The following is a 16656-nucleotide window of genomic DNA, read 5'->3' as shown; positions in this document are numbered from 1 at the left end:
CTCATCCGAGGCTGGTTGTAGCTCTTCACTGGGGGTGTTTTTACGTGGCGGGTCCCAAACCCAGCGCACAACCCTTGTAGGGAATGTTTCGCCTTCTCACTTTAGCTCGCCTTCGAACGGATGTTCTTAGGCTACCCAGAGGATACTTGGTCAAAGACCGGAAGTAGTGAGCTGCTTGAGCCATGTGTAAAAGAATCATTTCTGGCCACTCCCAAGTGAATGGCGATCAGAGAACTTTCCTCACTTGCGTGAACTTCTACACATGACTCCATCCTCCGTTCAGGCCCCTAGGTACCGATTATATAGACCCCGGTACTTATAATTGACTTTTGGTCAAAAATGTTGGTCAATGTGTGATATATATAACAGAAATTAAGGGATAATCCTTCTCTTATAATTGTATATCTGTATGTCGAAAATGCGTTGATTTTGACCAATACTTCCCTTAGCTCACATTTACATACTTAATACAAAGATTTTCGAATTTCGGGGTGACTTTGTACCGCATATATAGGTCAATTTGTGAGTTATCCCAATGAAAATAGAAGAGCGCGTTTTTTTCATAACTGTGTATCTTTGTGCCCAAAATAGATAAATGTGAGCGAAGGTCCCTATATAACTAATATTGGATTTTCGAACATCCGGCTGACTGTACTCTATATGATTGGTTTTACTCATTGAATTATTTTCCTGGCTTTGATTCATGCAAGCTGCAAGAGTATAAAATGTTCGATTGCATCCGAACTTAGCCTTTACTTACATGTTACTTTTTATTTCGTGCTCAATTTGTTTGTTTATTAATAACATTTTGGCTGCATTATTGATGTTGTTCAATACACTGTGCATGAATTCGTTAAGCAACACGAACTCGAAATTTAGTATTTTTGTTTTAATGCTCTCTGCTACACTATGACCATCTTTACTAGGACTCTCTAGAACTAATTCTGATAACGCTTTAATAATATCAAAATAACGAAGTTTTATTTCAGACCTGTATTAATGTACCTACTGCAGGTAACTTCCGCTTTTTCATGATATTTCGAATTTCGGCTGTAGCCGAAAATATAGATTTGACACGATTCTTTGACTCAGTGAACAATATGAGTGGTAAAATCAAATAAACTTGAACAACTACAATAGTACAAAAAAGTTTATTGAAATTTGTTTACTTACTCCTAAGACAACATTAATTTTTCAACCGTTCTCGAAAAAAATCGAATTCATAACAAAAGGCATATCGACAAATAATAACGTACATTACAATTTGATGGATAATTGACAACACTGCCAACCTACAGCAAGAATTTAGGGGAATTTCTTAGGCATAACTTTTAAATTTCTCTCAACTGAGTTGTCATGATTAAGGTGGGGTTGAACGTGTCACATTTATTTTGAAAATGCGAGAACTTTCCAAAAGTTCAGTTCGAATATATAAGAAATATCTTCTGGTAAGGATTCGAGGGCCCCCTGAGCTTAAGGGCCCCGGGGCACTGCCCCGTTTAACCCCTAGGTAGCTACGCCACATGTTACCATATGACCACATATACCGGAAATGTGGACCGCAGTATCTGTAATATCGTTTAACATTCTGGATATACAAATGAAATTCAAGGATAATCCTTTCCAAATAGTAGTATCAAAAACGGGTTGAATCTGGCCAATAAATAAACAAAAAGATATAACAAACATATAACATTCGGCTGACTTTACATCATATGATTGGTGATTGTATGTAAAGTACTTTTTAAAACCCAGGGAACATTTTTAAGTATGTGGTATAGGCAAATTAGATAAAATGTGGTGGATACTACTCCAATTCCCCATATTACATATAAGGATCTTCGTTCTTCTAACAAACCTTATGCTTAATATATAAGTCAGTATACATACATATGTACTATATATCGAGGATGATCCATTTGCAGGTTTTCTACTTTTTAAAGAAACAACAAAGAAAAGTTGGGAAAGGTTTATTATCATTCGAGAGAACATTCTTTGGCATTTTTTGTATTGAAGATTATCTTTTTCAAATGCTGCCCGCGGCTAGCATTCGACTGGTAAAAGGCAAATGACACTTGTGATGTTTTGCTTTAAGACCTGTATCGAAGCTGGAGTGTCCGGATAGACTTTAGACTTTATATATCTCCACAGAAAAAAGTCTAACCGTGTGATATCACACGATCTTTGGTAGCCAATCGTTATGTTCAAAACGTGAAATTATTTGCTCAACAAAGTGTTCTCTCAATAAATCCATTGCTTGATGCCGTCTTGTTGAAACCAAATCTCGCCAAGATCGCGAGATTCAATTTCAGACATCAAATAGGAAGGTTATTATGGCTCGATAACGGTCTCCATTAACGGTTAAATTCTTACCGTCATTTTTAAAGAAATATAAAAACCACACCAAACTCCTATTTTTCCTGAATGAGTTGGCAGCTCTTGAACCTTTGCAAGTTCAGGCTGGTCCCAAATGCGACAATTTTACTTGTTTACATACCCTTGAGTCAGAAATGGCTCCCATCGCTGAAAAAATGTGGCTCGAAAATTTCGGATCTTCTTGGAACTTTTCAAGAGCCAATGAAGCAAAGCGATGTCGCTTGGGAAGATCGAGCGGTTTCAGTTCGTGGACAAGCTCTATTTTGTACGCTTCCAATTTCAGATGTCGATGTAACATTTGTAAAATCGTTCCATTCGTCAGTCCGAGTTGTTGCGGACGGCGCCGAATCGACTCTTCATGGTCTTCGTGCACACCCTCAGCTGCGCTTGCTATATTTTGTGCACAGTGTTCTGGACGTCGTCTATTCGTTCAAATATTATCCAATAATGAATGCAGGGTCTCAAAATGAGTAATGGTGTTTAGAATCGTATGCTCAGTAGACCGACTATGTTGACCGTTGAGTTGAGTGAAGCGCAAAAAATAGTTTTCACAGAACGTGAATTTCGGTAATAGAAATGAACGATTAGCAATCGTTATTCAGGGGTAAGTCTTTCCACGATATAAAGCCAAACAAAACTAAAACAAGAAAAAACGTTAACTTCGGCTGCACCGAAGCCAGTGGCGTAGCTACAACTTCGGGCGCCCGGGGCCAAGGATGTTCTGGCGCCCCCTTTATCTACCTACCTACAAGTTTCATGAGGCGGTTCGAAAAAAAGTGAATTTTTACAAAATACCTCCGATATTAAGTATATAAAATTTAGGAACGCCACCACAAATTCTGAAGTTCCAAAATTCTCACAAAACGGTTTTTGAGGAAATTGATAGTAAATTTACAAGACATCTTATTAAAAGCCATAGAAAAAACTCACTTTCGCCCTATCTCTTGTACTCTTTTGACACAATTTGCAGGAATTTTTGCCGGAATTGGAGTTTTTAAATACCATTTTGCCGCCCCCAAGAAGTTGCTCCCGGGACGACGGCCCCCTTCCATAAGAACGTGTGTATTTTAATATTTGACAGATGTAGTTTGCAGTCTGTCGTAGCCATTGTGTTTACACTTTCAGCCTCACCAGCAAAGCCGTAGGCATTCTTTAAATGCCTACTTTAGCTTTGTCGAGCCTACAACAGCAACTCCTGGCAAAAACAAAACTAACGGCGATGACTCATCATCGCAGCGATCAGCTGAAAGGGCAACTAAAGCGCCAAATACACAACACGAACATTTTTGTGAACATTCCGCAATCTTGTTAGCAGCTTTGGCCATACACCATACGAACTTTTGGCCGAACATTAGTTCTCTGTCAGACAGCGATGAATATGGACAATAATTGTGCTGCAGCAATATTGCTCGCTGTGGCAATTAAGCGTAGAAAAAAGAGAGAAGATCGCAAAAAAAGAATTTGGTGCAAAGAATGGTTTAAAAAACGAGCAGTTCTTGGACAAAGTGAGCTTATTAAAGAACTGGAATTCACGTCACAAAATGATTTAAAAAATTACGTTCGTGTGAGCAAGGCAACATTTGACCAACTTTTACAAAAAATGTCATAACGAAACGGGATACAATAATGAGAGAAGCGATTCCCCCTCATCACCGCCTTGCTTTAACTTTGCGCTTTCTAGCTAGTGGAAATAGCTTTGAAGACTTAAAATTTTTGACAGCAATTGCGCCCCAAACGATTGGAAAAATACTTACAGAGACTTGTGATGCCACAATAAGTCAATTAAAAGATTTTATTAAGGTAATTATTTATTGATTAAATTATTTGTTTTCGACTAAACAAGAAAACTTTCATGTGTACATATGTGTGTCTGAAAATTATTGGTTTTTTGAAGTAAAAACAAGAAAAAACGTTAACTTCGGTTGCACCGAAGCTAAATACCCTTCACAAGTACATTTCTGTTAGTAACTATGTGCTCAGTTGGTGTGGAAGCTATATGCTATAGTTAACCGATCTGAACATTTTCTTCGGAGATTACCAAATTTCGAGAATATATCTTGTCAAATGTGAAAGTTGTCCATACAAGAACTTGATTCCGATCGTTCAGTTTGTATGGCAGCTATATGCTACAGTTAACCGATCTCAAAAATTTCTTCGGAGATTACATTGTTGCTTTAGAAAATAATATATACCAAATTTCGTGAATATATCTTGTAAAATGTGAAAGTTTTCCATACAAGCATTTGATTCCGATCGATCAGTTTGTATGGCAGCTATATGCTATAGTTAACCGATCTGAACAATTTCTCCGGAGAATACATTGTTGCTTTAGAAAATAATATATACCAAATTTCGTGCATATATCTTGTCAAATGTGAAAGTTGTCCATACAAGAACTTGATTCCGATCGATCAGTTTGTATGGCAGCTATATGCTATAGTTAACCGATCTGAACAATTTCTTCGGAGATTAATTGTTGCCTTAGAAAATAATATATACCAAATTTCGTGAATATATCTTGTAAAATGTGAAAGTTTTCCATACAAGCATTTGATTCCGATCGTTCAGTTTGTATGGCAGCTATATGTTATAGTGGTCCGATATTTTCGATAAATGAGCAGCTTCTTGAAGAGAAAGTGACGTTTGCAAAATTTCAAAACGATATCTTAAAAACTGAGGGACTAGTTCGTATATATACAGACAGACAGACGGACAGACAGACGGACATGGCTAAATCGACTCAGCTCGACATACTGATCATTTATATATATATCTACTTTACTTTGTAGGGCCTCCGACGATTGCTTCTGGGTGTTACAAACTTTGTGACAAACTTAATATACCCTGTTCAGGGTATGATAAAAATAAATTATTCGTCCGTTTCAAACGATGCAAAGAAATTTTGCAAGTTTTCTACCGAGCTCAAATTAAGGGATGATGTATTTTCAACGATTCGTACGTTTTGTGTGACTTAAGGTGACATTCTACTACTGTTTATGGACGAGCCACTACTTAAAGGAGTCGGAACTCTTATTGTATATTTCTGCATGTGCTGGGGCACCGCGTAGTTAAGTTGCGTAGACGTACGCATTGGGTATTGCGGGATGACATTTGGTGTTAATATTTGACTTGGGTTAAAAACATTTTGGATTTGAATCGCGTGTCCGAATTCCAATGCTCCCAAGCAACCTTGAAATAAAACATCTGACATGATTTTTCGCGCAGTCGTTTTCTGGGAGGTCTCCATTTCACTATATTGTGAAGCCCACGATTGAGCCAAGAGTCACCTTCTGTGGGTTCACGGCTGTTGACAAGTCTCTCGCATGCAATTTTAATAGAGTTTATCTTCTTCAGAAACTTTTGTTTTGCTTGGTCGAACAGTGAAATCCTAAAAAGAAAGATTTATAACTTTTTCCTTACTTTTCAGCTTCCACAAACTGAAAAAGATTGGAAGGTAGAAGCGAAAACTTTTGATGCACGCTGGAACTTCCCAAATTGTATAGGCGCAATTGATGGAAAACTCGTCAATATAACAAAGCCACCTGGATTTGGATCTTTTTTATTATAATTATAATTATTTAATTTTCCATCATTTTAATGGCAGTGGTTAATGCTAGTTACGAATTTTTGATGGTGGATGTTGGCACAAGTGGAAGAGCATCTGATGCCGGCCTTTTTAGCGAAACAAAATTTTTTACATCTCTAAAAATTAAAACATTGAAAATTCCTGACCCTCAGCCGCTTCCAAACTGCGAAGAAAAACTACCATTTGTATTCGTAGCTGACGATTCTTTTCCCCTGTTAGAAAATATCATGAAGCCGTTTAGCCACAACACACTCAAGGAAGAAGAAATAATTTTTAACTACAGGATTTCTCGGGCGAGAATAATTGTTGAAAACTGTTTTGGCATTTTAGCATCAAGATTTAGAATTTTCCTACAAACTATTAATTTATCACCAGAAAAAGTCACGAAAATTGTGTTAACCTGTTGCTACTTGCATAACTTTTTACGGAGGAAAAATGAGGAGACGTACAAATCCCGGAGCGATAGAATACGCCGGTTGGCATAATGACCATGGACTTAAAGCTCTTCAAGTTTCAAGTGCAAAGAATGCATATAATTTAGCAAAAACTACTCGAGAAAAATATTGTAATTATTTTAATACAGTGGGAGCAGTTCCGTGGCAGAACAATATATTAAATATAAGAAAGTGAATCATTTACGGAATAAAAACAAAATGAATGTTTGTGTTCAAAAAGCATAGCAAATCATAGCACCAAAGAGTAGGAACATATTCATCCTCAGCACCAGCACCAGACTTCAAACTATCTCTCTTTTTTTTTTGATTCACACCGCTATTGCGCCCGCAAACTAACTTAGTCTACTACTTCCTTTAATTTTTCGATTAAAGTCGCATAATCATTATTCTTTTTAATTCTATTGCAATAATCTTTGCTTTTTACTTGCCATAATGATGGCAAAGATTTATACATTTCAATAAATTCACTCAGAAATTTTGTATTGTCCATTTTACTTTTCCGCGTACGTCTGTCCCGTTCAGAAATTACTACGATTATGAGCTACATATATATTTCGCTATACACGCACGAACAAATATATCAAAATATTTTAATTTGCGGCGAACATTTGCGCGAACTGGCAAACACCACAATACACGACAGAAAAGTTCGCAGAAACATGACATAACGGGAATGTTCGCGGAAATGTTCGTGTCGTGTATTTGGCGCTTAAGCAAATGCAGTCAGCAGAACAGCGGAGAACAGCAATCGGGCAACAACAAATACGCTGACAGCAACCAACATGCAGGTACCAGCAAGCACCCGGACAGAGAAGGAAAACAAAATGCAAGGTGAGAATGGAACAAGCAAAAAATGGTCTCCTGTTCAGGCTGGTATTGATCGCTATATTAACGTAAAAAGGAATTTAACTCCAGTTAAATCAGCGGTAAATACCAAAAAATTTCAAACAAGCACGCCGAATGGTAAAAAGCCAGAAATCCTTATTGGCAACGGATTTGCCATACTAAGCAATGGTTCAGACGACGATGCGAAGGATAGCACCACAGTCGTTAATGCCAAACCATCTCCAATATATTTGCGCGAGCGTAGCAGTAATACTCTAGTTGCGAAATTAAATGAAATTGTACTAACAACTATCATATCGTGCCTTGGAAAAAAGGCAATATGGACGAAACAAAAAGTCAGTTCTATTTCGAAAAAAGTTTTATGGAAATCGTTAAATTTTTGTCAAATAAAAACAAGAATTATTATTCGTACCAACTGAAGAACTCTACGGGCCTAGTTGTAGACTCTATTGAAGTCAAAGAAGCAGTGGAATAATGCGATTTTGGTATTAAAACTGTTGTAAATATATTTAATAGAAACAAAGTACCCTACAGCCAATGTTCAAAAAAGAATTGATGCCAAATTGTAACCAACTAAACAAAAATGAAATACACCCGATTTTCAATTTAAAATATCTGCTCCATCGTAGAGTTACTGTTGAAGAACCACATAAAAGAAATGGTCCGGTACAATGTACAAACTGCCAAGAATATGGGCATACCAAATCATATTGCACGCTACGCAGTGTCTATGTGGTATGTGGAGATTTACATCCCACTTCAAAATGCTCCCTTAAGAAAAGATTAAATAAAAAATGCTGCAATTTTGGAGGAAATCACACTGTTCACTACAGGGGTTGTCCTATATATAAAGATTTGAAATCGAAGGGCATTCGAGCACGTCGTAACCGAAACCAAACACCCTGTAATAATATAATATAGCAACCTCAGAGAAAAGCTCAAATCCTATTACTTCTATCAGTAATAATATGGAAGGAAGCTATGCAAATATGGTGAAAGGCAACACTGTGCAAATGCAACTGCCGCATAATTCTCCAAATGGAGGTATTGAAACTATGATTATAAATCTTACACAGTGTATGGCACAGTTTATGTCTAGCATGCAAAACATGATCCAAGATTTAATAAAATCACAAAATCGAATGCTGCAAAATTTATTAAGTAAAAAATTGACTTACTAAACATCTGTATATGGCATGCTTACGGTGTTAACCAACATAAATTAGAGATTATTAGATTTCTGTCTGAAAAAATTATATGTATGTATGTACAGTGAATCAATAAAGTTTAGGTACAGTAACAATTTCGAGCTAAAATCATTGAAACAACTAATTTCAACAAAAGTTTTAAAAACACCGTTATGTACTTTCCAAGAACTGCATTATGCTCAACGTTACTGAGTGAATGGTATGCCGTTATCTGTCTTGCGGCGCCAATTAGACGCTGTGAATTAAAAAAGCAGCCAGAAAGTACTCAAAATAGTTTAGGTACACTTCATTCATCGTGTCATATTGTTTTGGTTTTTGTTGCGTTTGGTTAATTTTTTTTAGTTATTTGTTTAAGCTGGACAGTAAACTAGACATAGTCAAGTGTGAAAGTGTAAAACTATAAAAGTTTATTGTATTTATTTGTTGAAATAAAAAAAAATGGGCCGCGGTTTACAAATTTCGCTCGAAGTAAGAAAATTGATATTAAAATTATATTTGGAGAATAAAACTCTACGGGAAATTGGAACAATAGTGGGGAAACGACATTCAAGTGTTTATAATATTATAAAATCCTATACATCTAACGGAGATCTAAATATAAAACATAGGTCCGGCAGACCTAAAGTATTAACGCCTTGCGAAGAACGTAATGCCATCACTGCTGTCAAGCGAAATCCTCGTATTTCAGCAGTAAAGATTGCATATAATATAAACGTGGAATTTCAAAAAAATGTAAATCCTCAAACTGTGAGAAATGTGCTGCACAAAGCTGGTTATTACGGACGAACTGCGCGACGTAAACCATTCATATCAAAAGCAAACAAGAAAAAAAGATTACAATTTGCTAAAGAACATCTTGAAAAACCAGAATCGTTTTGGGAGAATGTTGTATTCACTGACGAATCAAAATTCAACATTTTTGGGTCGGACGGAGTAATAAAAGTGTGGAGGCGTGCCAATGCAGAGATGCAAGAAAATAACTTAATACCTACAGTGAAACATGGTGGGGGAAACATCATGGTATGGGGATGTATGGCTGCATCAGGCGTGGGTAATTTGGAGTTTATAACAGATAAAATGAACAAATTTATGTATCTGGATATTCTGAAAAAAATTTGCGCCCAAGCGTGCAAAAATTGGGTCTCAACAGCAGCCAATTTCTTTTTCAACAAGATAACGACCCTAAACACACGTCGTATCTAGTCCGTGAATGGCTCCTATATAACTGCAAGCAACTCCAAACGCCACCACAATCACCCGACATTAATCCTATAGAGCACATATGGGATTTGATAGAAAAAGGATTCGAAAACACAATATTTCGTCTAAGGATACCTTAAAAGCCGCTATAGGAATTGAATGGGCCAAAATTACAAAGTCTGACACTAATGTGCTAGTAAAAAGCATGCATCGCCGTTTACAAGCAATAATTAAAGCTAAAGGAGGTCCCACAAAGTATTAAAATTATATTGTCTTTTTTGTATAAATCATATTTTAATTTCTTTTCGTTTTTGTACCAAAACTTTATTGACGTTAAATCAATGGAATTTATGCTTTTGTTGTTATATTTTGTTGTGTTTATAGAAAAAAGTGACTGATTTTAAAATAAATGCATTAAAATATGCTCGTTATTGGAATTGACAAAAAAATTATTTTTTTTTACAAAGTTTAATGAAGAAATTATAGGTTTATTAGAGAAAATGCCTTTGTACCTAAACTTAATTGATTCACTGTATGTAGATGTAAAAATAATTTCAATATGCCGGGATTTAGACTCTATGTCACAAATCATACGGATGGAAAAACGCATGGCACGGCAGTGTTGATTAGAAATCGTTTAAACCAATATGTTGTACTATCTCATGCTACTCCACAGTTACAAGCTACAACAATATCACTAAAAAATCGGGGTTGCGACTTAAACCTTACGGCTATAAACTGTCCACCCCGTTTTAAAAGTACAGAAAGCTAATTTAAAGACTTTTTTGGAACTCTAGGTCAAAGATTTCTAGCTGGGGGAGATTACAACGCAAAACACACGTACTGGGGCTCACGTCATATTAATCCGAAAGGACGACAGCTGTACTACACTATTATAAATAGGCATAATAATCTGGATGTATCTCCTGGTAAGACGACATACTAGCCCAGTGATAGAAAAAAATACCAGACTTAATAGATTTTGCTGTAGTCAAAAATATAGATAGATCGCTTATGACAGCTGATACATGTACAGACTTATCATCTGATCATTCTCCTGTACTAATAAAGTTATACGAACAGCCCATGATATTTGAGCCAAAAGTTTTTCTAACATCACATAAAACTAACTGGTTGAAGTATAGAAAATATATGTATGTATGTATCAGCAGTCACATCATTATTGATTGCAAAATAGATACAGGAAGAGACATTGATAAAAGAAATTTAATGACGTAATAACTAATGCAGCTGTATTGGCAACACCAACAAGAAACAATAAACCAGTTGGTTTTAGAAAGATCGCCAATAATGAAATAGAGAAACTTGTAAATGAGAAAAGGGGAGCTAGACGTGAAGACAGTTAAATCGCTCCCCTACAACTCTGCTTCAACTAAAATCTGCCATACGAAAGTTAAAACAAAGCGCTTAAACACGAGGAGGAACACAACACTGAAAATTATATATGTACATATAGAAACTGTGTCCAAATTCTAGAGAGCCAAACTCTCTTTGGAAACACCAAAAGTCTTTCAACCCATTAGTAGATTCCAACATGTTTCTAAGACAGTTAAATGGTAATTTAAGTTGCCAACCTTGCCGAATACCGCAAAAGAGTCGCTTGTTCCTATTAAGACTTTTACTTCTGAAGTTATAGAAGAAAAAATAAACTTAACCCAAAAAAGTCACCAGGACATGATAATATTCAATGCAGTTCTTAATTTTGGATCCTATCCTAATTCATGGAAAAAGCTGCAGATTATCTTGTTAGATAAACCTAGGAAAGACTTAACACAGTCGTCTTCATACAGACCAATCAGTCTTCTACACTGTCTTTCTAAAATACTTGTAAAATTGTTACTATCAAAGATGACTCCTTTTCTCCACGAAAATAATATAATACCAACGCACCAATTCGGGTTTCGTCAAAAACATAGCACGATAGAGCAAGTAAATAGAATTACTAACGAAATAAGAAAAGCATTTGAGTACAGAGAGTACTGTTCAGCTACATATATTTCTAGACGTAGCTCTGGCGTTTGATAAGGTGTTGCATGAGAGCCTTTTATATTTGATTAAAAATATCCAATCTTTAGAATTGTATAAAACATTGGAGTCTTATTTAAAAAATAGAAAATTTATGGCAAAAGTGGGAGATTTCATATCTGATGAACGACAGATAAGGGCTGGTGTTTTATGCCCAACACTATACATCATATATAAAGCAGATCTTCCAATAGCTAACAATGTATTAACTTTAACTTTTGCGGACGACACAGGTACTTATAATGAGCCGTAACAAATGCCACATAATAGCATCAAGAATATTAGCCGAGCACTTAAGGTTTGTCGAAGAATGGCTGGCCAACTGGCGTATAAATGTGAATGAATAAAAGTGTAAACATGTTACATTTTCGTTAAGACAAAAAATGTACCCGGCAGTAAAAATAAATAATATTTTAGTACCCCACGCGAATGAAGTAACTTAGTATCTTGGCATTCACCTAGATAGAAGACTTAAGTACGTGGAGAAAACATATACACTAGTCAGAAAAAGTTTGCGTACAAAATTTCCAGCATATTTGTATGGCTCATTATGAATTTTAACACAAACAAACTTTAATTTTTATGGTTGCATTATAAAATTAGAATATCATAGAAGAAATTTTCGAAATTTGAAACCATCATAAAATGTGGCAAACTGTTTTTTTAACAATTATTAAAAATGTTGGCAACATCGTCGCAGAAAAGGTTTGCGTACAAAATAAAACGAGGGGAATCCCAATAGTTTTTTCTGGAAAAGTCGCACTAAAACTAGTTACATCAGATTTGTTCAAATCAAATAAACTATTTTCCTGAAATTTTAAACAATAAAAGAAAATTTTGTAAAATGGGCAGACAAAGAAAACCAAGCAGCCGCGGTGAAAGAGAAATGATTGTAAAATTATGGAAAGAAATCGGTCAGACGGTGGGCAGAGCACACTCCTCGATTCAAAGAGTGATCGAAATGTACAAATCGATGGGTTCTACCGCCACAAAGCCTCGTTCAGGGCGTCCCCTTAAACTAAGCCACCGTGAAAAGCGCTACGTTCTTAAGGAATTATAAAAAAATCCAAAGGTGAAGGCTTCAGATGTTGCCAGAGATGTTAAAATAAGGTTCCAGAAAACAATTTGCAGTGACACCGTATGCAAAATTTTCAAAAAAAAACCGGTTATCGGAGCCGAGTCGCACGAAAGAAGCCATTCATATCATTGACCGACAGGCTAAAACGAGTTGCATTTGCTAACGAGCACATTCATAAGCCGCCTGAGTTCTGGGAACGTGTTATTTTCTCAGATGAAAGCAAGTTTTGTATATTTGGAATAAAAGGACGAAAGCTTGTTTGGAGAAAACCCGGAACTGCACTCAATAAAGAAAATCTCGCGGCGACCGTGAAACACGGTGGTGGTGGCGTGATGGTGTGGGGGTGTATGTCCAGTAAAGGAGTGGGTAATATCCAAATAATTGAGTCAACAATGGATAAAAGAGTTTATTTGGATATTCTTAAGGCGAATTTAAAGCAAAGCGCAGTTAAATTGGAATTTGAAGACAGGTATTTATTTCAACAAAACAATGACCCCAAGCACCCTTAAGCTCTGGCTCCTCTACAATGTGCCCAAACAACTACATACACCCCCTTAATCACCAGATATCAACTCCATGGAGCACATATGGGATTTATTAGAGCGTCGAATCCGCCAACACCACATTTCTTCGAAGGAGATGCTAAAAAATGTTATCCTTGAGGAATGGAGCAAAATCACATCGGAGGAGACATCAAATCTCGTAAATTCAATGCCAAAACGACTAAGAGAGGTTCCACAACGCAAAGGGTATCCAACTAGTTACTAGACACTGTCATTTTGCTATAAAATACATTTTATTAATTTTTTTATTTTTTTGTGCGCAAACTTTTTGTGAGGTGAATTTTGTCTCTTTTTTAATTCATTCTTGTTTTTAACCCTAATTTATATCCCACAGTATTAAAATGTTCTTCTTCTTCTTAATTGGCGTAGACACCGCTTACGCGATTATAGCCGAGTTAACAACAGCGCGCCAGTCGTTTCTCCTTTTCGCTACGTGGCGCCAATTGGATATTCCAAGCGTAGCCAGGTCCTTCTCCACTTGGTCCTTCCAACGGAGTGGAGGTCTTCCTCTTCCTCTGCTCCCTCGGCGGGTACAGCGTCGAATACTTGCAGAGCTGGAGTGTTTTCGTCCATTCGGACAACATGACCTAGCCAGCGTAGCCGCTGTCTTTTAATTCGCTGAACTATGTCAATGTCGTCGTATATCTCGTACAGCTCATCGTTCCATCGAATGCGATATTCGCCGTGGCCAACGCGCAAAGGACCATAAATCTTTCGCAGAAGCTTTCTCTCGAAAACTCGCAACGTCGACTCATCAGTTGTTGACATCGTCCAAGTCTCTGCACCATATAGCAGGACGGGAGTTATGAGCGACTTATAGAGTTTGGCTTTTGTTCGTCGAGAGAGGACTTTACTTTTCAATTGCCTACTCAGTCCGAAGTAGCACCTGTTGGCAAGAGCAATCCTGCGTTGGATTTCCAGGCTGACATTGTTGGTGGTGTTAATACTGGTTCCTAAATAGACGAAATTATCTACAACTTCAAAGTTATGACTGTCATCAGTGACGTGAGTGCCAAGTCGCGACGACTGTTTGTTTGATGACAGGAGATATTTCGTCTTGCCCTCGTTCACTGCCAGACCCATTTGTTTTGCTTCCTTGTCTAGTCTGGAGAAAGCAGAACTAACGGCGCGGGTGTTAAGGCCGATGATATCAATATCATCGCCTTGTCTGAAACCTCGTTTGGTATCGAACGGCTCGGAGAGGTCCTTCCCGATTCTGACGGAGCTCTTCGTGTTGCTTAACGTCAGTTTACACAGCCGTATTAGTTATGCGGGGATACCAAATTCAGACATCGCGGCATAGAGGCAGTTCCTTTTCGTGCTGTCGAAAGCAGCTTTGAAATCGACGAAGAGGTGGTGTGTGTCGATTCTCCTTTCACGGGTCTTTTCCAAGATTTGGCGCATGGTGAATATCTGGTCGGTTGTTGATTTTCCAGGTCTAAGTGCCACACTGATACAGGTCAATCAGTTTGTTGACGGTGGGCTGTAATCTTTCACACAATACGCTCGCTTGTGGGGTCTTCTTTTTTATGGATTGGGCATAGCACACTTAAATTCCAATCGTTGGGCATGCTTTCGTCCGATCATATTTTACAAAGAAGCTGATGCATGCTCCTTATCAGTTCTTCGCCGCCGTGTTTGAATAGCTCGGCCGGCAATCCATCGGCCCCCGTCGCTTTGTTGTTCTTCAGGCGGGTAATTGCTATTCGAACTTCTTCATGGTCGGGCAATGGGACGTCTGCTCCATCGTCATCGATTGGGGAATCGGGTTCGCCTTCTCCTGGCGTTGTGCGTTCACTGCCATTCAGCAGGCTGGAGAAGTGTTCCCTCCATAATTTAAGTATGCTCTGGGCATCGGTCACTAGATCACCTTTGGGGGTTCTACAAGAGTATGCTCCGGTCTTGAAACCTTCTGTAAGCCGCCGCATTTTTTCGTAGAATTTTCGAGCATTACCCCTGTCGGCCAGCTTATCAAGCTCTTCATACTCACGCATTTCGGCCTCTTTCTTTTTCTGTCTGCAAATGCGTCTCGCTTCCCTCTTCAATTCTCGGTATCTATCCCATCCCGCACGTGTTGTGGTCGATCGTAACGTTGCGAGGTAGGCAGCCTGTTTTCTCTCCGCTGCGGCGCGGCACCAAGGGTTTCGGATGAAGCTGTACGTAAGGAGTTTGAAATGCCGTCCCACAGTTCCCTTATACCGAGTTGTTGATGAGTGCCCTCAGAGAGCAGGAGTGCAAGCCGAGTAGAAAATCATTCGGCAGTCTGTTGTGATTGCAGCTTTTCGACGTCGAACCTTCCTTGAGTTTGTTGGCGTGCGTTTTTTGCTGCACAGGGGCGGGTGCGAATCTTGGCTGCAACAAGATAGTGGTCCGAGTCGATATTAGGACCTCAGAGCGCACGCACATCTAAAACACTGGAGACGTGTCTTCCGTCTATCACAACATGATCGATCTGGTTGGTGGTTTTCGTTCCGGAGACAGCCAGGTAGCTTGATGAATTTTTTTGTGCTGGAATCTAGTACTACAGATAACCATATTTCGGGGCCCGGCGAAGTCGATCAGCCTCAACCCGTTTGGGGATGTTTCCTCGTGGAGGCTGAATTTACCGACCGTAGGGCCAAAGATACCTTCTTTGCCCACCCTGGCGTTAAAGTCGCCAAGCACGATTTCGACATCGTGGCGGGGGCATCTCTCAAAAGTGCGTTCCAAGCACTCATAAAAGGCATCTTTGGTCACATTGTCCTTCTTTTCTGTCGGAGCGTGGGCGCAGATTCGCGATATGTTGAAAAACCTCGCTTTGATGCGGATTGTGGCTAGACGTTCATTCACCGCAGTGAATGGTAGTACTCGGCGACGGAGTCTCTCTCCAACTACGAATCCCACACCAAACTTGCGCTCCTTTATATAGCCACTGTAGTAAATGTCACAAGGACCTACTCGTCTCTGTCCTTGTCCCGTCCATCGCATTTCTTGGACGGCGGTGATGTCAGCCTTTATTTTCACGAGGACATCAACCAGCTGGGCAGCGGCACCTTCCCAATTAAGGAACCGGACATTCCAGGTGCATGCCCTGATATTAAAATATTATGTATACGAAAACTGAATTTCAACATCTACATAAATAAAAAAGAAAATTTGTTCGAATTTTTTTTTATTTCTGGGAGTTTTTTAATAACTAGAAAGCATATGAGTCTTGTACGCACACTTTTTCTGACTAGTGTATCTAGTAAAATAGCTTGGATGAAGTTAAGAGCTACAAATTTAGATTGGCAATTAAATAAAAATTCTAAACTTAGCC

At 38.2% G+C, this 16656-nt stretch overlaps 1 pseudogene; it reads right to left on the bottom strand.

Annotated features, from left to right (window-relative positions):
• Nucleotides 1–5298: 5298 nt before the first annotated feature.
• Nucleotides 5299–9487, bottom strand: LOC120781169 (annotated as a pseudogene).
• Between the last annotated feature and the right edge of the window lie 7169 nt (nt 9488–16656).

Source organism: Bactrocera tryoni, unplaced genomic scaffold, assembly GCF_016617805.1.
Source record: "Bactrocera tryoni isolate S06 unplaced genomic scaffold, CSIRO_BtryS06_freeze2 scaffold_441, whole genome shotgun sequence".
Lineage (NCBI taxonomy): Eukaryota > Metazoa > Arthropoda > Insecta > Diptera > Tephritidae > Bactrocera > Bactrocera tryoni.
The sequence above is the reverse complement of the archived record's forward strand: the minus strand, read 5'-3'. Positions and strand labels throughout refer to the sequence as shown.